At 42.5% G+C, this 27,609-nt stretch overlaps 1 protein-coding gene across 1 annotated transcript in view; it reads right to left on the reverse strand.

Moving 5' to 3' along the window:
- Positions 1 to 27,609, reverse strand: part of LOC120910430 (cadherin-23-like) — a 245,796-nt gene that overhangs the window by 77,946 nt on the left and 140,241 nt on the right. The gene's annotated exons all lie outside the window — the stretch shown is intronic.

The following is a 27,609-nucleotide window of genomic DNA, read 5'->3' on the forward strand; positions in this document are numbered from 1 at the left end:
CCCCAGCTCCCACGCAGAGCTTACTTGAGTTTTACAGCTTCCTTCTCCTCGCTCGAGGCACCACACTCTCATCGAGCCTCCCGGGCCGGCCTGTGAACGACGTCACGCTGGCCAGGACATCAAGCTCCACACTACCCTGTGTGTTGGAAGGACTTCAGGGGGAGTAGCGCGCTCAGCCTTGGTGCACTGGTATCGAGCTGCAAGAGGCTGTGCATCAGTGATTAGCTGCAATGCAAGGCAATGAAAGTAACAGCGGCAAATCAGCGATTAAGTGTAATGCAGATGCCTGGACAATGTAACAGCCGGCAGACGGCGGTGATTGTATTTAGAGAGTGACTTACTGATTCGGGCCCCTGGGCCAGTGGGGCAACTTCCCAGCATGCCCATGCGAACAGACGGCCCTGACCAAAGCAAAGTCCCTTCACAAAGAACTAGATAAGACTAAGCTTTTCAAAATGTTCAGTTAACGCTTCAAGACAAACCATTTAACACTGAAAGTGTAAACTTGGCGATTGCAGTTGTTAGCTTGTATTCATATATGTGAAACCTTTATCCCAAAAGGAAAAATGACTGTTGCTGTAACTGCTTAAAACATGTTAGCCGCAGTTTTAACTGCTTTATTTTGATAGTCAAGTTCATCTACAGTAAATCTGCTGGTGCATCTAACACTACCCTCTACCCAGATTTAAGCTTAAGGCCTGGTTCACACTGGTGCGTTTTGACATGCGATTTGGCATGTCAAATTGCATGTCAAAACGGCGGTATTTGCCGCAAATTGCCGGCAGTGGCACCGTCCTAATCGGTGCGATGCCGCATTTGCGGGGCTGCACCGATTTCAAAAAGTAGTTCCTGTACTACTTTTTGCGATTTCGACCCGCGATTTACATAGACATCTGTGCAGAAACCTGCACAGATGTCTCTATAATCGCGGCCGAAATCGGGACTACCAGCGGGAGTGAAATCGTGCGAGTTCAGCTGAACTCGCACGGCTTCACTTCCGCAGCCCAGTGTGAACCTGGGCTAAATGCTGCTGTTCAAGGGTGGCTCCATTACTCCTCCACAGAGTGGAGACACCCTAAGACAGGAAGTGTGTTATTGACCAGATCATAATGTGAAAACAAAAGAGAAATGCCTCAAAAAAGAAAACTGATGCAGCTATTACATGTAAGGTTTGGTAAACTGCAATATATTACATTTTTGTTTTTGGGTTTAGATACACTTTAACTGAGCAGTACACATGACAGTTCTGAAGCGGCACTGAATTTCTGCAGATGTAACATGTTCTAGTGAGATGTGATGAAACTGCAGACAAGCATTTATTTGCATTCAAATAGCAAACACAATGTTTGAGAAGAAAAACCTTTAAGGGTCACTTTATCACTGACCTTTGCTGGGGCATTTTAACTTTGACCATTGACTTAAGAGGGCACATCTCCACTGACCGTCAATGTAAGAGGACAAAACAATGACAACCATTGAAGGGGGCACTTTTCCATTGACCCCCTGTGTATCCCTTAACCACTGACCACCAGTGAGAAGGGGCACTAAACTGACCTCCAATGTAAGGGAGCAATTCCCTGATCACCAATATAACAGTGACGATCAAGGTAAGGAGCCACTTAAGGGTTGAAGGGTTCTGTAAATGCAAGAAATTTTGACTTTTTCACATAAAAGTATTGATACTAAATACAGTGCCTTGCGAAAGTATTCGGCCCCCTTGAACTTTGCGACCTTTTGCCACATTTTAGGTTTCAAACATAAAGATATAAAACTGTAATTTTTTTTAAGAATCAACAAGTGGGACACAATCATGAAGTGGAACGAAATTTATTGGATATTTCAAACTTTAACAAATAAAAAACTGAAAAATTGGGCGTGGAAAATTATTCAGTCCCCTTAAGTTAATACTTTGTAGCGCCACCTTTTGCTGCGATTACAGCTGTAAGTCGCTTGGGGTATGTCTCTATCAGTTTTGCACATCGAGAGACTGAAAGTTTTGCCCATTCCTCCTTGCAAAACAGCTCAAGCTTAGTGAGGTTGGATGGAGAGCGTTTGTGAACAGCAGTTTTCAGTTCTTTCCACAGATTCTCAATTGGATTCAGGTCTGGACTTAGACTTGGCCATTCTAACACCTGGATATGTTTGTTTGTGAACCATTCCATTGTAGATTTTGCTTTATGTTTTGGATCATTGTCTTGTTGGAAGACAAATCTCCGTCCCAGTCTCAGGTCTTTTGCAGACCTCATCAGGTTTTCTTCCAGAATGGTCCTGTATTTGGCTCCATCCATCTTCCCATCAATTTTAACCATCTTCCCTGTCCCTGCTGAAGAAAAGCAGGCCCAAGCCATGATGCTGCCACCACCATGTTTCACAGTGGGGATGGTGTGTTCAGGATGATGAGCTGTGTTGCTTTTATGCCAAACATAACATTTTGCATTGTTGCCAAAAAGTAAAATTTTGGTTTTATCTGACCAGAGCCCCTTCTTCCACATGTTTGTTGTGTCTCCCAGGTGGCTTGTGGCAAACTTTAAACAACACTTTTTATGGATATCTTTAAGAAATGTCTTTCTTCTTGCCACTCTTCCATAAAGGCCAGATTTGTGCAGTATACGATTGATTGTTGTCCTATGGGCAGAGTCTCCCACCTCAGCTGTAGATCTCTGCAGTTCATCCAGAGTAATCATGGGCCTCTTGGCTGCATCTCTGATCAGTCTTCTCCTTGTATGAGCTGAAAGTTTAGAGGGACGGCCAGGTCTTCGTAGATTTGCTGGGATCGGATACTCCTTCCTTTTCAATATTATCGCTTGCACAGTGCTCCTTGGGATGTTTAAAGCTTGGGAAATCTTTTTGTATCCAAATCCGGCTTTAAACTTCTCCACAACAGTATCTCGGACCTGCCTGGTGTGTTCCTTGTTCTTCATGATGCTCTCTGCTCTTTAAACGGACCTCTGAGACTATCACAGTGCAGGTGCATTTATACAGAGACTTGATTACACACAGGTGGATTCTATTTATCATCATTAGTCATTTAGGTCAACATTGGATCATTCAGAGATCCTCACTGAACTTCTGGAGAGAGTTTGCTGCACTGAAAGTAAAGGGGCTGAATAATTTTGCACGCCCAATTTCTCCGTTTTTTATTTGTTAAAAAAAGTTTGAAATATCCAATAAATTTCGTCCCACTTGTTGTTGATTCTGCAAAAAAAATTACAGTTTTATATCTTTATGTTTGAAGCCTGAAATGTGGCAAAAGGTCGCAAAGTTCAAGGGGGCCGAATACTTTCGCAAGGCACTGTATATTCAGAATCAACAGGTAAAGACAGATTTACTAACACAAAGTACTGATAAGATTTTACTTTGTGAACATTGGCCTTCATAAAAAGTTAAAAGTCAACAAAACATTACATTTATATGAATTCAATCTAATATGCAGAAAAAGATGAGTCATATGGTGTAAATGGGCAATTCTGAACCAGGATCAACAGTTTTAATTGTCAGTTCCTTAATATGTGGGAATGTCCTTAAAACCAAAGATATTTGACACTGATGTGCTAAAAAATAACTTTTGAAATAAAAATATGTAACTAAATTATACAACTTTTTTAATGTACCAGAGCAGGTCAATATTTTGTTAATCTGCCTGGCAATGGGCCTTGGCAACTGGTATTTTTCTGTTGAAAGCTCATCAGAAGAATCATATGGAAGAAATATATCACCCTAACCGATGTTACTGCATCTTTCATCAGCTGTATCTCACTTATGCCCCATGTGGTCCTGTAATAACACCAGCTATCCCCAAACATTCACAGGAAATCCTCACTAAACCCACCAGAGGTGTCTTTTTAAAAACCAGGGCACATATGACACATTTACATATTAAGTAGATTCTGAGCTCTACTTCTAATGGCTGCAGCACTAATAGATTCACAGAGCGATAATAGGAAACTATCACATTAATTTTCAAGCAGGTACTATTTATCAGCGCTACAGTCAGTCACCCGGATGACTCAGCTAAAAAACTATCATTCACCATGCTGTATATGAATGATTTGACTCCTATATGTTTACTTTGTTTTGAGCTACTTGGTCCACACAATACACATAATTAACTAATAAACATTTACAAAAAAAGCTGTTTTACTTTCCCGGGCTTAAAAATATTTTAATAATGTTAAGTTTAGGGTCCTTTAACACCTATGGGCTACTGCCACGTTAGAAAGCACATTTATAGCGTGAAAACGTGCATTAAAATGATTCCTCTTGAAATCCCATGCTGCAGAACAAGTTCACGGCCAACGCTCTTCGCACAAAATTCCATGGATTTGTCTGATTGAAATCCGATCATGTGTATGAGGCTTTAGACTTTCCAATATTTCAGTGCCTTGAAAAAGTTTTCATACCCCTTGAAATGTTCCACATTTTGTCATGTTACAACCAAAAATGTAAATGGATTTTATTGGGATTTGATGTGATAGGCCAACACAAAGTGGAAGGAAATTGATAAAGTGTTTTCAATTTTTTTTACAAATAAATATCTGAAAAGTGTGGCGTGCATTTTTATTCAGCCCCCTTTACTCTGATACCACGAACTAAAATTTAGTAGAACCAATTGCCTTCAGGAGTCACCTAGAGTCCACCTGTGTGTAATTTAATCTGTAAATACAGCTGTTCTGTGACACCATCAGAACTTTGTTAGAGAAACTTAGTGAACATACAGCAACGAAGGCCAATAAACACACCAGACAGGTCAGGAATAAAGTTGTGGAGAAGTTTAAAGCTGGGTTAGGTTATAAAAGAATCATCCAAAAATGGAAAGAATATGGCACAATGTATGGAACAATGGCGGTCCTCCTAAACTGACAAGCCAGACATGGAGAGCATCAGAGAAGCAGACAAGAGGCCCATGGTAACTGTGGAGAAGCTGTCCACAGTAAAACTATTAGGCCTCGTACACACGACAGAGGAACTCGACGTGCCAAACACATCGAGTTCCTCGTCGAGTTCAGGGATGAAGCCGCCGAGGAGCTCGGCGGGCCGAGTTCTCCCATAGAACAACGAGAAAATAGAGAACATGTTCTCTATTTTCTCGACGAGTTCCTCGGCGGCTCCATCGGGCCAAAAGTGTACAGACGACAGAGTTTCTCGGCAGAATCCGGCTCTGACCGAGTTTCTCGCCGAATTCTGCCGAGAAACTCTGTCGTGTGTACGAGGCCAGAGTCGTGCACGTCACAAATTTGGGCTTTATGGAAGAGTGGCAAGAAGAAAGCCATTGTTGAAAGAAAGCTATAAGTAGTCCCATTTTCAGATCGAGAGAAGCCATGTGGGGAACACAGCAAACATGTGTAAGAAAGTGTCAGATGAGACCAAAATTGAACTTTTTGGCCTAAAAGCAAAACGCTATGTGTGGTTGAAAACTAACACTGCACATCACCATAAACACACCACCACCCCCACTATGAAACATAGTTGTGGCAGCATCATGTTGTGGAGATGCTTTTATTCAGCAGGGACAGGGAAGCTGGTCAGAGTTGATGGAAAGATGGATGGGGCCAAATACAAGGCAATCTTAGAAGAAAACCCGTCTGTAAAAGACTTGAGACTGGGGCGGAGATTCACCTTACAGCAGGACAAAAACCCTAAACTTACAGCCAGAGCTACAGTGGAATGGTTTAGATTAAAGCATATTCATGTGTTAGAATAGCCCAAGCAAAGTCCAGACCTAAATCCAATTGAGAACCTGTCAGGGCCGATCCTAGGCAGGGTGCACAGGGTGCTTTGCACCCAGGCGCTTGCAGAGGTGGGGGTGCCGAAGTGCCAGAGTTCTCCGCTCCCTCCTCTCCTTGTTTGTGGTTATCTAGAACTAGTGTTCTGTGCATAGGTGTGTGTATCATGTCTGCAGTCTTTGACCATCTCCTGTATTATGTCTGCAGTCTCTGATCGTCTCCTGTACTATGTCTGCTGTCTCTGATCGTCTCCTGTACTATGTCTGCAGTCTCTGATCGTCTCCTGTACTATGTCTGCAGTCTCTGATCGTCTCCTGTACTATGTCTGCAGTCTCTGATCGTCTCCTGTACTATGTCTACAGTCTGACCATCTCCTGTATCATGTCTGCAGTCTCTGATCGTCTCCTGTACTATGTCTACAGTCTCTGACCATCTCCTGTATCATGTCTGTAGTATATCTGGGGGCTCTTTCTAACAGACTCTCTAACAGAAGCCCTCTATGTGTCCATCAGAGAGGCCCCCCTCCAAGTCCCAATAAAGTGCTCTGCTTCTCTTCCTGTATTTTGTTTATTGTTAAGAGATCATGTAAGGATCCCAGGGTAATAAAGACCTTGTGGGGTAGCATCTCTGTGGTTGAGTCATTGCCATAGAAACATTTGTAAAGAGGAGGGGTTAGTAAAATGACCACGCCCATGTGGGGGTGCCAGAAATATTTTTGCACCCAGGCGCCTGTGACCCTAGGATCGGCCCTGGAACCTGTGGTACCGTAAGACTTGAAAATTGCTGTTCACAGACGCTCTCCATCCAATCTGACAGAGCTTGGGCTATTTTGCAAAGAGAAATGGGCAACACTCTCTAGATGTGCAAAGCTGTTTGAGACAAACTCAAAAAGACTTACAGCTGTAATTGCAGTGAAAGGCGGTTCTATAAGGTATTGACACAGGGGGGCTGAATACAAATGCATGCAACACTTTTCACATATCTATTTGTAAAATATTTTGAAAACCATTTATCATTTTCCTTCCACTTCACAATTATGTGCCACTTTGTGTTGGTCTATTACATAAAATCCCAATAAAATATCTTTACGTTTTTAGTTGTAACATGAGAAAATGTGGAAAATGGGTATGAATACTTTTTCAAGGCACTGTATGTTTTTATGTTTTGGCTGGTGACGGAAGAGCCTCTAAAAAACTAAAAACTATGAGCAAATAAAATACAAATAAGGAAACAAGCTGTAGGCAAGAATGATCAGAAATACTAATTAGAATAGCCCAGAGGCAGAAAGGACACAAAACTGACAAAACCTCTAGATGGAGTAACCAGACAAGGACCCACAGACTTTTCAGACAATAACCTTTCTCTTATGATATCTACACACCAGCCATGCATCATACGATTAAATTCTATCCAATAGAAAACATAATTTAATTAAAAACTGAGTTGTTGGGAAGGGACTAGTAAAAACCAGTGCAGGTACTACTGTAGTACCCCACCACCACCAAATTACAGTATTGTCCATAAAACAACTTCATGAAAATAAAGTGTCAAAATAAAAACGAGGAAAAAAGCACACTGGACCCCATTTAAAATGTGTCAAAAAACGGATAAATTGGCAGAAATGCACACGGTCATCAATTTGAATTCCAACAATGGCCCTACCTGTCCTGTGCATGCATGGGTTTTCTTGGGGTACTCCGGTTTCCCTCCCACTATGTATGAATGGAAGTTAGGGACCTTAGATTGTAAGCTCCTTGAAGGCAGGGATAGATATGAATGTACAATATACTGTTAATGTAAAGTGTTGTGCAAATGGATAGCGCTATATAATTACCTGTAATAAAAAATAAAATGAATAAATACGCAAAAATGCACCCGGAATGATGAAATTGTGGTGTGAACAAGCCCTAAAGACCTTTGACATCAACATATCCTAACTGCTAGCCATGCACAAAAACCATGACAGCGATTGTTCCAATAAAGTAGACTCTGTGGCACACGTAAAACCCCATGTCCTACAAATCACATGGTGATTACTGCTAAACACAAATACAAAATGACCACTGATGTTGGTTGTTAACAGGGGTATGCTGCAATTAGGCAAAGTAAGGCGACTGCCAAAGGCGGCACTTGGTGGGGAGGAACGGCATTGAGGCTGAAATGTCCATACCACATATTATTTCCTCACTGCAACACAGTAACATTCCTTGTATACAAAGGGCAGAATTATTAAGCTGGTTACTAGAATGCTAGCTGCTGGGTTGCACAGCACCACTGGTTGTTATGGCTCGGAATGGCCAAGTCCAATGATTTGTCATGCCCCGTACACACGACCGGTTTTCCTGTCGGAAAAACTGCGATGAGAGCTTTTAGTCGGGAATCCCGACAGTGTGTATGCTCCATCTGACTTTTTCCCACAGGAAAACTGCCGGGAAAAAAAAGAGCAGGATCTCTTTTTTCCCGTTAGGAAAAAATCCTAGCGGGAAAACCGTTTGTATGCTTTTGCTATGGGAAAAATACCATGCATGCTCAGAAGCATAGAACTTAATTTTGTCGGCTTGTCGTAGTCTTTTAAGACACTGGTTGCTGGGCCAGTGGTTTATTGGATGCTGTGCCTGCTCCCTGGAGGTTAGGAGGCAAAAGTGAGGTGGCATCAGGGGGGTTGGGGGTGGTGGTAGCCTGGGAGGGAGGGGACAAATACGACTACTTCAGGCTGCAACTAGCCTAGGCATTTTGCTGATTGTTAAGCTACCAATATACATACAATTACAGTCAAGCATAAAAACCCAATTCAACGGATTAGCACACGAAGAGGATGGAGCCTGGTCTGACTATGGGTAGAAGTCAATGCCTCACGTACAATTTTAGCCTAAGGTCAATGGGACTGTACGAGAACACACGGGTCATTGTAAAAACTTGATTGTTGGATGCTTATAACTGTATCTGTAATTATTGTGTTTGTTGTATTATTTAAAATTCAATATGATCATCTTCCTGTAATGCTGCCTGTCAAAACGTGCGTTATCTAACTTCCAATCTAAATTTACTTTGTATCATCTGGGTGATTGGATTTGCTCTAAGCTTGGATGGTAGTGGTCTCAGCTGACTTGCAATATTATGCAAATTTACATTTGCCTGGTGAGGTATTCGTTTTTATTATGTTGTTCTGTGTGCAGGTCCAGATAATTGGGATAGTTAAATCAATACCATAATTCTAACCTGATATTAATATGCCCACTAGGAATAACAGACTATGGTAAAATAAGAATAAAATAATGTAAAGCAGTCCAGTTGGGCAGCTGTCATGTTCTGAGATTGGGGAGGATGTCCACATAGGTCCATTATATGTGTAGTTAGTTTATATTTATGCTGCAAAATGTACAATCATTTATTTATTGCATATCATTTACATGCTTCTCCCACTGATATAGCATACCTTTGTTATTGTTGCTTAAAAAAAAATGTGTGCAAGTATTATAAAATGACATTGAGAAAACCAATGTTTTATAGCTTGACACTATAATGCCGCATACACACCATCACTTTATGTGATGAAAAAAAACGACATTTTCTGTGAAGTAAAAAACGACGTTTTTGAAACTTCAATTTTCAAAGACGAAGTTGCGTACACACCATCGTTTTCTCACAATGTTCTAGCAAAGCGAGCTTACGTTCACCACGTTTTTCCATTGAAGCTCGCTTCATAAGTAGCTTCTGGGCATGCGCGGATGAAAAAACGTCGTTTTAAACGACGTTTTTGCTACACACGGTCAATTTCTGTGAAGTAAAAGTTGACGTTTTGAAAAACGACACATAAAATTGAAGCATGCTTCAATTTTTTTTTGTCGTTTTTTAGAAGACATAAAACGACGTTTTCCCCCACACACGGTCAATTAAAGTGACGTTTTTAAAAACGTCATTTTTTTTCATCACATAAAACGACCGTGTGTACGCGGCATAAGAAAAACATAGGCCAAATATCTCAGGATGTCAGGTCCAAATTTCTCACACTTCTATTATTTAAGGAACTCACTTTGACTCTTGGGTATATCTCCATAATGTAATGCAAATCCTCTGACGCTCCCTGCTGAAGACTCCCTGCTGAGATTATCTGCACTTACGGATATATATATACACATCCTGATACTTGAGCTGCCATAGAACACAGGGTCTATGATTTAGAGAGCTCCTAGCTCCATTTATATGCCTTTTCACTGAATGCTGCCAGCTTCCTTTCCTCTAAATCAATTGGCAGAATAAAACACTTGACACATCCATACAAGTCGGTAGCTACTAACGGATGCTGGTAAGTTTTGCCACGTTTAAGCTGCTTGCATGATGACAGTTCAATAATGGCTGAATGAATGACTGATACAATCAATGACTTTTAATCTGCAAGTCCCAAGTAACAAAGATGACATAAAGAAAAGAAAAGCATTAAAGCATTAATGTCACTTTACAACGCTGCTGAAAATCGTAGGATAATTTATTTTTCCATCTGTAAAATGTATTGCTACTGATCAATGTGCCTTACCTTTTTACCTTTAGTTCTGTTCACACGGTTGCGCTGCCTTAAAGCAGATTATGCCACATATTTAGGCGCATTGCATTAAGACAGCCCATTTATTTGAAAGGATGCATGCAGCAATTTCAGCGGTGCATTAAACCGCAACTCACTTTAGTCAACAATAAATGGCACTGCATTGCACCAAGACAGCACAGCATCCTGAACAAAATACTATTTGCCACACCTTTGCACTGTTGTGTGTTGTGGTAACATGCATTAGAGCAACAAGGGGTAATGCACAATATGCGTATTTGAGTGTTGTGGTGTAATTCAATGTAACTATGATATAAGAACCATAGCTGGAGTTGAGTTTTAACCTTGTATGAGACATATATCATATAGATTCTTTAATATTAGAAATGTTGAGGTTCGTGTTAGGGTCATGTTATAGTCATAGTTGGAGTTAAAGTCCCATTAGGAAATCATTCAGAAACAGTGTGCCATATCTTTATACTGTGTATTTGGTGATGGAAGTAATCCACTGTGGTTAGAAAAGGATGAACACTCACTGCAGTAACTCTCTAACTTGATTATCAACACTTAAGAATGGAAATGCATTGCTGGGGGTATTAGAAAATTGTATATTATATGTATGTTATAGAATGTTATAATATAGACAACAAACATAACGAAGGAACATGTTGGAGCTGTAATATTATAATTACTTTCTTTTTTAACAGGAAAGATGACTGCTGAAACTGAGGAGACATTCAACAATGAAACACTAGGGGGCACTACTTTCTTTCAACAGTTTAACACCACCACAGAAAGTATTTCCACAAATACCACCAGCATCCCTTTGGATTTTACAGATCCCTTGCCTATTATTATATCACTCGCATGCATTTTCCTGTTGCTGGCAACCTGCCTCATATTTGTGACACTCTGTAAGCCAGCAGCCCTAGACCAGTCGCTATATGGACCACGGGAAATCATGCCTTATCATGTGGAAGATGCCAGTGAGCCACAGCTCAGACTGTGGAAGAGGCTTGGCTCACTCAGGCAATCAATCAACAGCTTCAGACGCAGTCGGCCAATATCTCAGTGCCAAAGGACTAACCCAAGACGAGCACAAGCCAACCAAGACTGGTCTTTCATGGAGTCCACCAAAATGTGACTTGCCATTTTAACAGTGCACTTTTATTTGTTTAAACTAAAACAGAGAAAAGGATTTTTGGTATTTACTACCTAATACAATGAGACATATTTCACAAATTAATCTTTATTTTTCTGCTTATATAGTGCCTACAGATTGTTGAGGTCAAAACATTTTCCCAGTGTAACATGACTAGCACTGGCAATTGGTGCCGTCAATAAAGAAGAGCACAGTTATTTTTAATGACTCCTCCTTAGCTAGATATGTGCTTCAGGCCAAGATGGGGGTCATAGGTGTGCCCAGCCTATTGCATTAGGGTGTGCACCTTAAAACTCAAACACATGCATGATGGTGTCAGTAGGGCAGAGATTGGTGTCAGTATGGCAGAGGATGGTGTCAATTTTTTTTTATTACATTTTTTATTACAATTTTATTTTTTTGTATTTTTTTTACAATTTGTTTATGAGCCCCAGTTAGGGGACTTTGCTGAAATGTCAGAGGTTTAAACAGGGGGAATCTGCACCACACTGGGGGCGATTAGGGCGATTAGGGTGTGCCCAGGCACACCTGGCACGTCCTGTGTGCACGCCTTTGATGGGGGTAGTATGTGAAAGCTTTAGAATCATTTTATATTTTTTTATTTATTTTGCAAATGTAGTGACATGCTTTCACTAAGTACATTAATCCTAACATGATAACGATTTAAAGTATATCTATTGCAACATCTTTGAGGTGATTGTAGTCTATATTTAGGTTTGCAAGTTATTGCAACTTCTTTAAAGTAATGGGAAGTCTCCTCTTAGTTGTCACCAGACCAAATGTTCCCACTTAAAAATTTCCTCAAATTTCCAAATGTTTCAGTGGCAACTGTAACATTTGGAAGTTGCAATCACGTTTTTCCTGGAGACAAATTGAATTAAGGCAAACAGCAATAAAAACCTGATAAAAGTTCTAATAAAGTCCTGATAAAAGTTCCTACTCTGGCCTTTTTTTGGGGACAAAACTGTGAGGGGTTGAAACCTCTGTCAGGTTTTTATTGCTGTGTCCCTGTTCGAGAGATTCATTCTATTTGTCCTATGACCATTACAAATAATGGAAAATTTTATATTTTGAGTTTTTGCCATAACATAAATCGAGGAAGATCTTCTGATGGGGACATTTATTTCAGAGACAATTATCTAACAGGAGATTTCACTCAGTTTATAGACTTTTTCTGCTGTGTCTACAGGACAGCAATAGAAGAAAAATCTCTTGAATATGACATTTACCATTCTCTACTTTATCAAAAATTAGAAAAAAAATTGTCTTTAGATTATTATTATTATTATTATACAGGATTTATATAGCGCCAACAGTTTACGCAGCGATTTACAACATCAGGGAAGACATTATAGTTACAATACAATTTAATACAGGAATGATTAGAGGGCCCTGCTCGTTAGAGCTTACAATCTAGAAGGGAGGGTGAAGTGGATAAGAGGTTAGTAGATGTGGGGGGTGATCAGGTGGGCAAAGTTAAAATACAGTTGTTAGATGTGGGTAGGATAGGCTTCTCTGAAGAGGAGGGTTTTCAGGGATCCTCGAAAAGCTAAAAGAGAAGGAGATAGAAGGATAGTTTGGGGTAAGGAGTTCCATAGGCTTGGAGAGGCTCTGGAAAAGTCCTGTAGACGAGCATGGGAGGAGGTGATGAGAGAGCTAGAGAGCAGGAGGTCTTGAGATATACTTTAACTTTTTCTCACAGGAGCTTGGTAGTGTGTGATTAAGAATAATATTTATATCTGTCCAAGAAAAGAGAATGTTCCTTTCGCGACTGAGGAAAGGTTCCTACTGTCTTGTCCACTGCAACACTGGTGTGGGGAAAGGCCCCCTCTCAACATGTCTTTAATAAGATTTTATGTTCAAGATGCAGTATGTATATTTTCCAAAGCCTAGTACACACTAGTATTTTTTTTTTTTGCGTTCAACCCAGTAGGGATGAAAGAAAAATAACTGACCGCTCAGGAGGAGCGGCTGTACCAACTATCCAACGTTGGTACACGGATCTCCCCTGCTGTGCTACTGTGTTCTGAAAGAAGGATGCCCCCCCACCAGAACACTCTGGCCATTGGCTGAGAGCACTGATCGGAAGCCAATTGGCAAACCTTTTTTCAGTCATGCCCCTTCGACAGGAATGACAGAAGTACACATGGGCCAAATATCGGCCGGTTTCTATTGAACGGCTGATGCCACCCGACATTCGGCCCATGTGCACTAGGCTTAAGGCTAACCATACATTGATAGAATTTCAAATGCATGTTCATACAAACATTTTTTCCAAATATTCTTATCAATACATTTGATGATTTAACAAAGGTATTTTGAAAGTACATGTGTAAGGCTGACCACAGGTCAGCCTGTGTTTGTAGGAGGAGTCAAGAGGTATTTAAACCCGCCCTCCTTCCTCCTTCTGGGCGTCGGCTTTCTGGTGTCAGCTTTGCTGCATCCGTGTTGTCATTTCCGGTGCAACTGACGTCACTTCCGGGTTTTCGTCTCGGCCAGGAAGAACGGACGGCGCTCAGGGGTGCTCCGAGTCTACCTGCTTTCTCGTGCGGGGTACAGGTTTGGTCTGGGGGAGGTCAACGGGTGGCCAGCTACCCCCACCTGCTCGGTTTCACTGCATGTTTGGTCCCCTAGGAAAGCAGAGGGAGGTTTCATTAATCGCTGACGAGGGTATAGTACTGGACCTGGCAATGAGGACCGTGCTGGGAAGGGCTAGCCTAGGAGGGGAAGAGTTGTATTGGTGAATACCTGTATCTCTGTGCTTGCTGTGTACAGTCCTCAGAGCCTCACAGCGGCGCCGCCATGTAAATCTCCGTTTAGATGGAACCGGCAGCCTATCAGTTGAGTCGCACTGCAATGACGTCACCCGCTCTCGGCACCCCATACTGGTCGGGTATCTTCATGGGGTATTGTTTTCACATCACTGGGCTTCCATGTGCAATCTCCCCCTGTCTTAGGTTTGTTGGTTGAGGAGTGTGTGCTCAGGTAGTGAGCTCAGTGAGTATGCGTTTGCAGTCAGTTACGGTATGCTATTCATTTCATGTTCTCATGCTGTGTTGTGTCTCATGTTTTCCTTTTTTTCGTGGGTTTGTTTCTTGTGCCATCATGTTTCTCGTGCCAGGTATGTTATCATGCGACTACGTTTTTATGCTGCTTATCATATTCTCAGTTATGACTCCCATGTGTCACGTTCATCATGCTCCTTATGCAATTGTTTCTCATGCTAGTTATGTCCTCATGCGGTCACGTTTTTTCACGTTAGTCATGTCCTTAGGCGATCACGGTTCTCATGCGATCACGGTTCTCATGCGTTCACGTCTCTCATGCGTTCACCTCTCTCATGCATTCACGTCTCTCATGCATTCACGTCTCTCATGCATTCACGTCTCTCATGCATTCACGTCTCATGCGATCACGTCTCATGCGATCACGTCTCATGCGATCACGTCTCATGCGATCACGTTTCCCATGCGATCACGTTTCCCATGCGATCTTCTAATGCGATCACGTTTCCCATGCGATTACGTCTCTCATGCGATTTTCTCATACGGTTACGTTCTCATGCGATCACGTTTCTCATGCGATCACGTTTCTCATGCGAGTCGGGTCCTTGTGTGTTCACGTTTCTCATGCGATCACGTTTCACGAGGTAGTTCTCATGCGATCACGTTTCTCATGCGATCACGTTTCTCATGCGATCACGTTTCTCATGCGATCACGTTTCCCATGCGATCACGTTTCCCATGCGATCTTCTAATGCGATCACGTTTCCCATGCGATTACGTCTCTCATGCGATTTTCTCATACGATTACGTTCTCATGCAATCACGTTTCTCATGTGATCACGTTTCTCATGCGAGTCGGGTCCTTGTGTGTTCACGTTTCTCATGCGATCAAGTTTCACGTGGTAGTTCTCATGCGACTATATTTCGCATGGTAGTTCTCATGCGATCACGTGTCTCATGAGTCATGTCCTCATGTGTTTACGTTTCTCATGCGATTACGTTTTCATGCGATTACGTTTCACATGGTAGTTCTCGTGCAATTACGTTCACATGCGATCACGTTTCTCATGCGATCTTGGTTTTCACGAGTCTTGTCCTTGTGTTTACGTTTCTCATGCGATTACGGTTCGCATGATAGTTCTCATGCGACCACTTTTCGCATGGTAGTTTTCATGCGATCACGTTTCTCATGAGTCATGTCTTCATGTGTTTACGTTTCTCATGCGATTACATTTCTCATGCGATTACGTTTCACATGGTAGTTCTCATCCGATCACATTTTTCATGCAATCACGTTTCTCTTACGAGTCATGTCCTTGTGTGTTTGCGTTTCTCATGCGATTACGGGTTGCATGGTAGTTCTCATGCGACTACATTTCGCATGGTAGTTCTCATGCGATCACGTTTCTCATGAGTCATGTCCCATGTGTTTACGTTTCTCAGGCGTTTACGTTTCACATGGTAGTTCTCACGCGATTATGTTTCCCAGGGTAGTTTCTCATACGATTACGTTTCTCATGTGTTTACGTTCTCATGCGACCACGTTTCTCAAGCATTATGTTGTCTCATGCATTACGTTTTTCATGCTCATGTCCTCATGCGATTACATTTTTCATGTGATTGCGTTCTCATGCGACCACATTTCTCATGCATTATGTTGTCTCATGCATTACGTTTTTCATGCTCATGTCCTCATGCGGTCGCGTGTCCTCATGCGGTCGCGTGTCCTCATGCGGTTGCGTGTCCTCATGCGGTTGCGTGTCCTCATGCGGTTACGTTTTCCATGCGAGTTAGGTCCTCATGGGTTTACGTTTCTCGTGCGAGTCTTGTTCTCTAACTTTACGTTTCTCTGGCAGGTTTCAGTTGTGATACAATTACATTGGTCATGTTTTCATACGTTGCGTTTTTCTTACGTTACGCTTTTCAAACAAGTTACGCTTTTCATACGATTACGATTTTCATGGTATTTTTATGTTCTCAAGTGTATTGTCGTTCCTCATGCAATCATGTTCTCGGATGTTCACGTTTCCCATGCAATTTATGTTCTCATACAATTTATCTTCTCATGTTTTCATATCTCATGCCATTCATGTTCTCGAATGTGTTTGTTTCTCATGCAACCTTACGTTTCTCATGCAGGTTCCAGTTGTGTTAGTTTTCAGTTGGTAGTATTAGCATGTTCTTTTTAGATTCATGGCGTTCCACCACTGGGGGGGGGGGGTCACCCATCACGTCTATGGGTGTTTACGGATTGAGATGATCGTTTTTAATTGGCTTGTACGGTGGCAAGTCTCCTCATCCGTTTCTCATACGTTTCATGCATCTTAAACATTTCATTTCTCACACAACGACCTGACACGTCTTCAGGTTCATCAGGCCTGAGTGTACATTTTTAATTTGCCTGCTACGCCTCAGGTTGCTCGGCCTTCGCATTTCATGGGTTTGTCACATTGTCAGTTCAGCTGCACTAGTCCTACACTTACCTACATTTTCATAGTCTGGGCACATACCACATTCATATCCTCACGTTTGTTCATGGCCACTCTCCACTGCTGGGTACCTGTCACGTTCAAGGGTACTGTCGGATTGAGATGTTTCGTTTCTAATTGTCTTGTGCAGTGGCAAGTCCCCTCATCCGCTTCTCACGGCTATCATTACGTTTTCGTACGTCATGTTATCTTACTACTTACATCACTTGCCTGACACGCCTTCAGGTTCATAGGCTTGAGTGTTACGTTTTCAATTGGCCTGGTTGCCTCAGGTTGCTCAGCCTCGCTAGGTTCTTGAGACTGACACGTTTTCAGTCTTGTGCTACGTATTCGTTCCTGCTCTACGTCACTGAGTGTGTTAATCACGGACACCCGTGTAGGCAGGGGTTAGGGAAGGTGGGGTTTTCCTTTTTCTAAGGTAAGTTGGGGCTCGTTGGTCATGTTTTGTTTTTAACGATGTTGTTCTTGTTTGCAGAATTCATGTCACGGGCAGAAAAATCGAAGATTTTGCCGCCATCCGTCCTTCTCCGGTTACGGGGTTCCATACATGTAGGCAAGCCCTCTTGAACCTCCCGATACTGCCTTCTCTTTTGTTACAGATGAAGCTTGATCTTAAGTCCTTTTCAATTCAGCCTGGTAGTTCTTGACTCGGCCTGGGATATCTTCCGGGCGTTTCTATCTCAGTATCCTGGGTTCTTTTCTCACAAACATTCTGTACCTACTTGCGGTTTGGTTCTTTTGGCCACTTTTCAGCCCAACAGGTTTTTCAAGCTGGTGCCCAGCACAGTCTGGGCGCCGGACTTTCGTGGATGTACTCAGTTAGGCCACCCTTCTTTCCCTAGCACTCCCTTCCCTGCTAGCACAGGGTATGACACGCAGCCTTTCCTTGCTGCCTAGCTAGGGTAGCACTTCAATATTCTCTCCGGGCCGTGCTTTAGTACAGGTGCAGTTCTGCTGCTTTTCATCGAGGGGTCTGTAGGTTCGTTGTTGAGAAGTTAGATTGGCGGTAGTCACCTGTCTTTTGCGGACATATCCCAGTTCCACATGTCTGTCACAGGCATTCTTGCATTGGGGGCTTGTGGTTCATACGGTTACTTTCATTTCAATCTCTTCGCTAGCTCATCCTACTGTTTATTTTTGGCCCCTTTTAGGCATACCGACCACGTGACCCCGGCACACCTCAGGTCAATTTCCCTGTTTCCCCTCAGACCTTTCTCTAGCACGATTACCTGAGACTCTGAGTACAAGTGTAAGGCTGACCGCAGGTCAGCCTGTATTTGTAGGAGGAGTCGGGAGGTATTTAAACCCGCCCTCCTTCCTCCTTCTGGGCGTCGGCTTTCTGGTGTCCCACCCACCCATCCCCTTTTTTCTTGCTATTTCTTCTTTTACTTCTACTTGGGTATGCCCCCTTTTAGGCATACCGACCACGTGACCCCGGCACACCTCAGGTCAATTTCCCTGTTTCCACTTAGACCTTTCTCTAGCACGATTACCTGAGACTCTGAGTACAAATACATTTTATTTGCTTTTTGCATTCAAATTTAGAACGGATGTATTTTCCCCCCAAAAAATATGTTCAAGAAAAATTTTCCATCCTTCTCTATTGCATTTTTTTTATCACTGTAGTCAAAAGCAAACATCGTTTTACCTCTACTAAGGATTATACAATCAAAATGAAAGTTTTCAAATGTAATTCCTCTAGTGCAGGGATATGCAATTAGCGGACCTCCAGCTGTTGCAGAACTACAAGTCCCATGAGGCATAGCAAGACTCTGACAGCCACAAGCATGACACCCAGAGGCAGAGGCATGATGGGACTTGTAGTTTTGCAACAGCTGGAGGTCCGCTAATTGCATATCCCTGCTCTAGTGTATGGTCAGCTTTAGGCTACTTTTGTTCAACCTACTAGCTGAACTAAAGAAATCGAATTGATTCCTCCATCTACACTAACAACACAGGTGGACATTACCCCCTATTGGACCATTGTATCCTGACAGCGCCGGATGTTAGAATACCCAAACAGTGCCTGCATCTTATTAGATCTGCAAACAGACTCCTTCCACAATTGTCTTTTGTTAAATGGAGGAGTGCTGGCAGGGCCACACACTGACTAAAATTATTAATTCTGGTTCCGTACAATAACTATTTAAATGTTATCACAATATGTAGAAAGCTGCTGCCTCCACTAAAAACAACTACCAGGGTAGAGTTTCAGTTTTATAAAGTTATGTAGTGGGTGTGGCGCTGCTCTGTGGGATAACATGCAAATGTATAGAAATAAAAATAAACTCAATATATTCCTGTATATTTGAAATTCACACTATATAAGTGTTAGGTTTTGTAAATCATAGGTCACTGTTAGAAACACATTTTTATTGGTATATATGCAACTGATAAATATTACTTAAAAACAATATGGCCCAGATTCTCAAAGGAGATACAACGGCGTATCTTCATATACGCCGTCGTATCTCTGAGTCTGAGCCGTCGTATCTATGCGCCTGATTCTTAGAATCAGTTTCGCATAGATTTGTATTAAATCCGACCGGCGTAAGTCTCTTACGCTGTCGGATCTCAACTGCATATTTTTGCTGGCCGCTAGGGGCGTGTACGCTGATTTAAGCCTAGAAATATGTAAATCAGCTAGATACGCGAATTCACAAACGTACGCCCGGCCGACACAGTACAGATACGCCGTTTACGTTAGGCTTTTCCCAGCGTAAAGTTACCCCTGCTATATGAGGCGTACATGCGGCGTACCAATGTTAAGTATGGACGTCGTTCCCGTGTTGAATTTTGAAAATTTTACGTTGTTTGCGTAAGTCGTTCGCGAATAGGACTGGGCGTCATTTACGTTCACGTCGAAAGCATTGGCTTCTTGCGGGTTAATTTGGAGCATGCGCACTGGGATACTTTTACGGACGGCGCATGCGCCGTTCGTAAAAAGCGTCATTTACATGGGGTCACATCAAATTTACATAACACACGCCCACATCTACCACATTTGAATTAGGCGGGCTTACACCGGCCTATTTACGCTACGCCGCCGCAACTTTCTTTTGAGAATACGGCACTTGCCTGTAAAAGTTGCGGAGGCGTAACATAAATAGGATACGTTACGCCCGCACAAAGATACGCGCATCTACGTGAATTCAGGCCTATATATATATGATACAAGTTCAAAACCCTGTGCAAAAATATCCCCAAAAATTACAAATAAAAAAGGCCATCGATGTTTGATTTAAAAAATAAAGTGATTAGTGCTGTTCAAAAGAGCTTCAAAATATGAAGTTAGCAATTCATATGATATAAATTCATAAACATGTGTAGAAAAAATATATAATATATATCCTTAACATTGGGAAAAATAATAAGTCCATCAATAACTGATAAAGTGACAGGTGCTCTTTAAAAGTGCTTCAACAGCTGTATATACAAAATGAATGCGTTGTGCTGGTGATCCAACTCGTGCTCCCCCTCTAGGGGGTACACTCACAGCATTCACAGCACACACTGGCTGAAACAGCAGACCTCAGATCCACAATTGGTTTATTGCTCATCTTTCCTTTAGCTTTTCTGACGAATCCAAAATGCATTTCCATGTAAAAAGCATTTGGACAGCATAAAAATCAAGGATGTCCAGGCCACGATATGTTCCATGGATCCTAACCGAAAGTGATGTAATGACACTGGTAACTCTTCCCTACGTGTTTCGTCAGAATGACATCATCAAGTGTAGCTAACTTAATATTTTGAAGCACTTTTAAAGAGCATTAGTTATTTTTTTAATCAAACATCGATAGACTTTTTTATTTATGAATTTTGGGGATATTTTTGCACATGGTTATGAACTTATATCATATGTATTGTTTTATTAGCAATATTTAGTGGTTGCATATATACCAATAAAAAATGTGTTTTTAACACTGACGTATGATTTACAACACCTGACACTTATATAGTGTGAATTTCAAATACACAGGAATATATTGAGTTTATTTTTATTTCTATTTATTTGCACATTATCCCACAGAGCAGTGCCACACCCACTACTTAAAAAGTTTAAGTCCACACTAAAACTAAAATCCCTGCATCTACAGACATCCACGATCTAACACTAACCTACCGTATTTAACCATGTAAAGAAGAAATAAGTACACATACCTTTTTAGAAGCCGATCCTATGCGGTCTCTAGCAGAGGACACAGCCGACAATGGCTGTGCGGATTGAAGTCACCTATAAAGTTACTATGGGGCTTCTGTTGTCGGCTGTTTCCTCTGCACCTGCTTCCACAGCAAAGCCGCAGATGACAGCTCAGCACAGGATTGGGTCAGAGCGGCTTCAAAAAAGGTACGTATACTGATTTCTTCTTTACAGGGCTAGATAGGTTAGATCGTGGATGCCTGTAGATGCAGGGATTTGAGTGTTAGCATGGACTTCTACTTTAACTTTAGGGCCACACACTGCTCAAACTTTGGTTGAGCCAGCAGGAATCAGCCAAAATGTAAGCAGTGTATGGTCAGTTTATGACATCTACCTTTCTCTGCACTCTGTGATTGCTCCACACTGCAGATGCATTTTAGTTTTCATTCATAAAATGTAGAGTGCTATGTGGAGCCTCTAATGTCCTATGATACATTCTCTGCAGAGAAAGCTTCTGGATAGAGGGAAAGCCCTGCTATGTAACCTGTCCCCTTTTTCCCCGGTGAGTGGGCCTTTACTTTAGAGTTCCGAAGTAAGTTTGTAAAGCTCAATGCTGTGCTTTATTACCATTCTGGTGCCCACAGTTAAACCATAATGCTGTTAAACTGACCTCAAGTGTACCTCACCATCACAACCCTGCTGTATGCACAAACTCCATGCTAGCAGTGTGTATTATGCCGCGTACACACGACCGTTTTTCATGACGAGAAGAATGTAATTTTTAAATTGGTCGTTAAAAATGGTCATGTGTAGGCTCCAGAGCATTTTCTCGATGAGAAAAAAGGCCATTAAAAATTGAGAACCTGCTCTATTTTCTATTTCGTCATTTTTCACGTCGTGAAAAACGGTCGTGTGTAGGCTTTAACGACGGGGAAAAAAAACACACATGCTCAGAAGCAAGTTATGAGAAGGGAAATTTGCATAATCAGCCCAAAGGGTGGTGCCATTCGAATGGAACTTCCCCTTTATAGTGCCGTCGTACGTGTTGCACGTAACCGCGCTTTGCTCAAGCATTTTTTATCACGATCGTGTGTATGCAAGGCAGACTTGAGAGGAATCATGTTGAGAAAAACTTTTTCCATGACATGAAAAATGGTCGTGTACGGCATTACTCTTAGCGCATATTTAGGAAAGGTGTATCCATGTGAACACAGACTTTGTTTTAAATAGAAAAGGGAGAAATGACAGTGACTACAAAAGCTAGTCAGTTTGGTATTTTTGTTTTTAATCAACTAAAGATAAAGATTTGCCTGACAGCATTAGCTGTCAAGATATTTTTCTGCCCCAGTGCCTAGAGATGCATTAATTCATAATTTAACTGTACCTTAAAGCTGTGCTATGGAAATGTGAAGAGTTAGAACACTCTAGAGAACTGCACTAAAAACATATATTGCACAAAGGAAACAAGGCAGCTGTACATAAAGCTAAATTTATTAAAGTTTGTCTTTTTATTTGGTCGTTTTTCAGTACAGGCATACCCCACTTTAAGTACACCCACTTTACATACACTCACGTGTAAGGACATACCCGTAGGTGTATGTAAAGTGCCTTACAAGTACCGCACAGGCATTTTGCAGCCGCAGTAGAAGGAGCTGAAGCTCCAATCACATAGCCCACCCTGTTCCAGAGTGCCCCTGACACCCCCACTACAGCCTCTGAGACCTCAACTACAGCTCCTGACACTCCCACTACACCCTAACAGTGAAAAAAGGTATTGTTTCACTTTAAGTACATTTTCATTTTACATTCATGCTCTGGTCCCATTGTGTACTTAAAAGTGGGGTATGCCTGTAGTTACAATAGTTTTTTTAAATACAAGATACCACCTTAGTATGAATATGCAAAAAAACGCTTTAGCTAAAGATGTAATGAATGAGTGCTGTTAGGTCATTTCTAAGTGGATAATTACCATGGCCATATACTCGCACTGTAAACTAATAATTACAATGGCAAAGGGCCACCATCAGTAACTGCTCCTTAATTACCTGCATATATAAAATGTAGCCTTACCACATCTGATAAATTTATTGATGGCTGAGCATTCCTGGATTTTGTTTTTACATTATATTTCACACTTGCAGACACCAGAATGCAGACTTAAAGGGGTTGTAAAGGAAAAAAAATGTTTTCATAATAAGCATCCTATACCTGCAGACATTCCTCTTTTCACTTCCTCATTGTTCGTTTTTGCTCAGAAGTTGCTTCTATTTCTTCTCTGTTCTGTTCACTTCCTGCTTGTCTGATTGTTACTCACCACAGTGAAGGGAGGCTTTACTGCGGTGGTCAGTGGCGTGCTCGCCCAATCCTGGGAACTACATTTGTGCGGCAGGACGCTCTCTATGTGTTAGAGACTTCAAGGAAGTGTGAATTACTGGGCGTGCCGCAATGCATACTGGGAAATGTAGTTCTTGCATGAAGGAACGCCACAAACCAGGAAGTGAATGAGAGAACAGAAACTAGAACGCCGGAGGTGATATAGATGAAGGAATTTAATAGGTATTTACTAGTTTTTTTAACAGAATCATTACACGATTCTGTCTGTCTACCTTGCAGACATTAATTTTAGGCAAAAACATTTTTTTCTTTACAACTCCTTTAAAGTGGAAGTCCAAGCTAAATCTAAAATCCCTGCATCTATAGACACCAGAGATCTAGCACTAACCACTCTATCCCTGTAAAGAAAAAACTAGTATACATACCATTTTGGAAGCTGATCTGACCCGCTCCGACCCGATCCCACGCTGAGCGGTCAGCCGCGACTTCTCTGTGTAGGCGGGTGCAGAGGATACGGAGGACAACAGAAGCCCCATAGTAACCCTATGGGTGATGTAATTTCACAGCCATTGTCCTCCGTGTCTTCTGCAGAGATTCCAGCGCTGGAGACTGTGTCGGAGCCGGTCAGATCGGCTTTCAAAAAGGTATGTATACTCATATTTTCTTTACAGGGATAGAGAGTTTGGTGTTAGATCCCTGGTGTCTTTAGATGCAGGGATTTTAGCTAGTACTATCAGCAGTGTGTTTAATTTAAACAAAAGTCAAAAACCAACTGCCTCCATTTACATTAAGTTCAGGTTACTGTAAGCCAGCCAGCACAGAGTTCCCCCTTACATCATAGTCTGCAGGATTCCCCCTTAAAGTAAAAGGGAACTCTTATGCAAAGGGGAACGCTGCAGATCATGATGTTAGGCAAACTCTGATGTAAGGGGGGGGGCTCTGATGACCAGAGACCACCTTCCGCAGCGTGAATACACTAAGGTAAGGGGGGTGTGTTACTTATATAAATTAGTATCAGTGCCCCCTAACATTATTGTATTCACTCCCCCTTACACCAGCAACCCCCCCCCCCCAGACTGGCCTGGCGGCACTGTCACTGACCTCTTAGGTGCGCCGTACAGGGCCCAGTCAGATGGCTCCAGCTTGGTGGCTCTGGTTTTATCCTATAGTCTCCTTTCCACAGTCCACACACGTCCGACTCCTCTTGAGACCCCCATCCCGGTGGTGTTCCCACTCTTGACTCCTCTCCAGACTCCCCCTCAGTGACTGCAGACATGGTAGAGGAGGTGGAGGACAGAGGCTGTGGACATGGTACAGGAGGTGGAGGACAGAGGCTGCGGACATGGTACAAGAGGTGGAGGACAGAGGCTGCGGACATGGTACAGGAGGTGGAGGACAGAGGCTGCGGACATGGCACAGGAGGTAGAGGACAGAGGCTGCGGACATGGTACAGGAGGGGGAGGACAGAGGCTGCGGACATGGTACAGGAGGGGGAGGACAGAGGCTGCGGGCATGGTACAGGAGGGGGAGGACAGAGGCTGCGGACATGGTACAGGAGGGGGAGGACAGAGGCTGCGGACATGGTACAGGAGGGGGGAGGACAGAGGCTGCAGACATGGTACAGGAGGGGGAGGGCAGAGGCTGCAGATATAGTACAGGAGGGGAAGACAAAGGCTGCATATGTGGTGGGTTCCTTCTCTGCTCCTCTTCAGTATACTTCTATGCCCCTCCAGTCCACAGGCACATCTGTGTGACAGGCAGTGTCCTCTTCCTGTGCCCTATTTCTCCACAGGGCAAGGCACTGACATCAGGCATGTGACCTCCTCTGCTCCCTTCACGGCTTCACCCCCAGTACTCGAGTCCTCTTATTCATCGTCCTCGGCTGCTGTGCGAGGCAATAGCACCGCTGCCACCGTGCCGAGAACGAATACTGTCTGCTTCTGTGTGTACTAGCCGTTTCCATTTAAAAATGGCGCCAGGCCACGCCATTATGTTACTGCGCATGCGCCGCACAGCCGAGTGTGTACGAACTTTCCCGAGCTTGGCAGGCTTCGGAACGGCGCATGCGCTGTTGCATGGGCTGCCCGCAGCCATAATTTTTACGGGCACCGCTGCCCATGACTTTAACGGACAGCCCGAAAACGGGCTAAAATTGACGAGCTGTCCGTAATTTAACGTACGGTTGGCAACACTGCTCTACCTCCATAGGAGGTGCTGTTATTAGCTAGTTCTTCCCCAAACGGTATAGAGGTTGTCAGATACCCAAGCAACAGTTCATACACTCTGGTTCCAATAAAACAGTCTAGGGGTTGTCTTTTTGCGATTTATTGCTTGAAGAACTTCAACAGTGAGAGGGGTTAGGGCATGGGATACTCCAAAACAATTAGCACACAGCAGTTAGAGGACAATCTTATCCTTAGGTAAACATGATTAAAGAACGGTCTATTTCCTCACAGCTGGGGATCATAGGGCAAGTTCCTTGGCAGTCTAAGGCCTCACAGCTGGGGATTATGAGGCAGGTTTCTTTGGCATCTGGTTACCTTGCACTGATGCACAACCACTGGTATCAATTGCAGCTTCCAGAACACTTCAGTTAGCTTGCAAACCTGGCCTGTTAGTGAATTCTGAGCACAGGAGTTGAGAACCACTGCTCTAGACAGTCCAGTGAGTGAGATGGCAGCTCTCCAGACCAGATCCTTTGTGGTGAGATTCCTTAATCAGCTTCTAGCAAAGTATATCCAGGCCCTCAGCCCTGACACAGCTGAGGCCTCTAGAACAGCTACAAAGTCCATAGGCTGCCAGAAGGTAGCAGCCCCTCAGGCTTTGGAACCCTCCTGGGGAGAAGGAACCCTGCTCTCTAGTGTCTCAAACTATCTATCACCATTCCAGCCACCTTCTGGACATTTCTCTCCAAGCATTGGAAACCCCTAAGCAGATCAAGCAAAGCAATGCCAAGCAAATACTGTTCCCTTGATTACAGAAGGAGCACAAGCTACATTTACATAGGATCCTCCTCTTTAATAATTGCAATTTTTTGGGGAAGTAGGGGGAGCAGGTACCCAATTTGTTCCCCCTCCCCCCTGCAGCCTTCTGGAAAACATCACCTTTTTCTAGAAGACCGTGGCACCATTCAAAAAGTACAGTGCGGCTCACACATGTACAGTGGGAAACAGGCTATGAAGTCGCAAGGCTTCACTGACAGTTTTTCTAAGTTAAGATGCCGGCACCTGGACCCGGAGGCAATTGAAAAATAGGCTCGGGTGAGGACAGCACTGGATCCCTGGGTAGGTGAATATCCTTATATATAAAGTTAGCAGCTACAGTATTTGTAACTGCTGACTTTTAGTTAGGGGGAGACTGAAGCTCCTCTTTAAACTATAGAAACCATATCTTCTGTAAAAGGTTTGGGGCACTAGTATTGTGAAAAAATTACCTGGAAAACTTGGGCAACAAACATGTCAGCATTGTTTGTATATGTGACCAATTCATAGATGACTACAAGCAATTAGAAATGTGGTAGACATTTAAAAAAAAAATGCAGTGGAATCATTTATTATTTGAAAAACTGGCTGTTATTAAAGGCCTTAATTTCTCTGTGAAGACGTTAAAAAACAACACATGGTCTCAAATCTCTATAAAACCATATGATAAAATATAATTCTAAAATTCATAACAGTTTCTATAGGGTGCACAAAATGTTTTGTAGTGGCAGATATTAGATAATTTCTTAGATTAGTTCTAATGCTCCCTGATTTTGGAACAAAATAATATATTTGGAAAAATTCTGGTATATTTCTTTACACACAAACATTCTTAGAAAGATATAGATTATGATTTTAGGATAGATCCTCATTGTATGTTACACCTCGCCTCAATTGACATTTGGTAAAGAAAGTGCTGCATATTTACAGACACAAATTGTAAGTACCCCTAAAATTGTAGATGATACTTGCCATAAAAAAGTACAACTTTGAGCAGACAAAATATGCGTATTATTGAACCTTTGCCAATCTCTAAAACAGAAGAATTCAGATTTGAAAACAGTTGTTGTGTTATACATAGAACACAAACCTGCTGAGGGCTTACAAATGATAGACAGGAGTGACAACTTGGAGTACAAACATTTGTGGCTGCTATTGTTATATTACCTACTATATTACTGTGATGTCAGAAATAGTAGCAAAAAAAACGATTGGCTCACTATAATAAATG

Source organism: Rana temporaria, chromosome 8, assembly GCF_905171775.1.
Source record: "Rana temporaria chromosome 8, aRanTem1.1, whole genome shotgun sequence".
Taxonomy (NCBI): domain Eukaryota; kingdom Metazoa; phylum Chordata; class Amphibia; order Anura; family Ranidae; genus Rana; species Rana temporaria.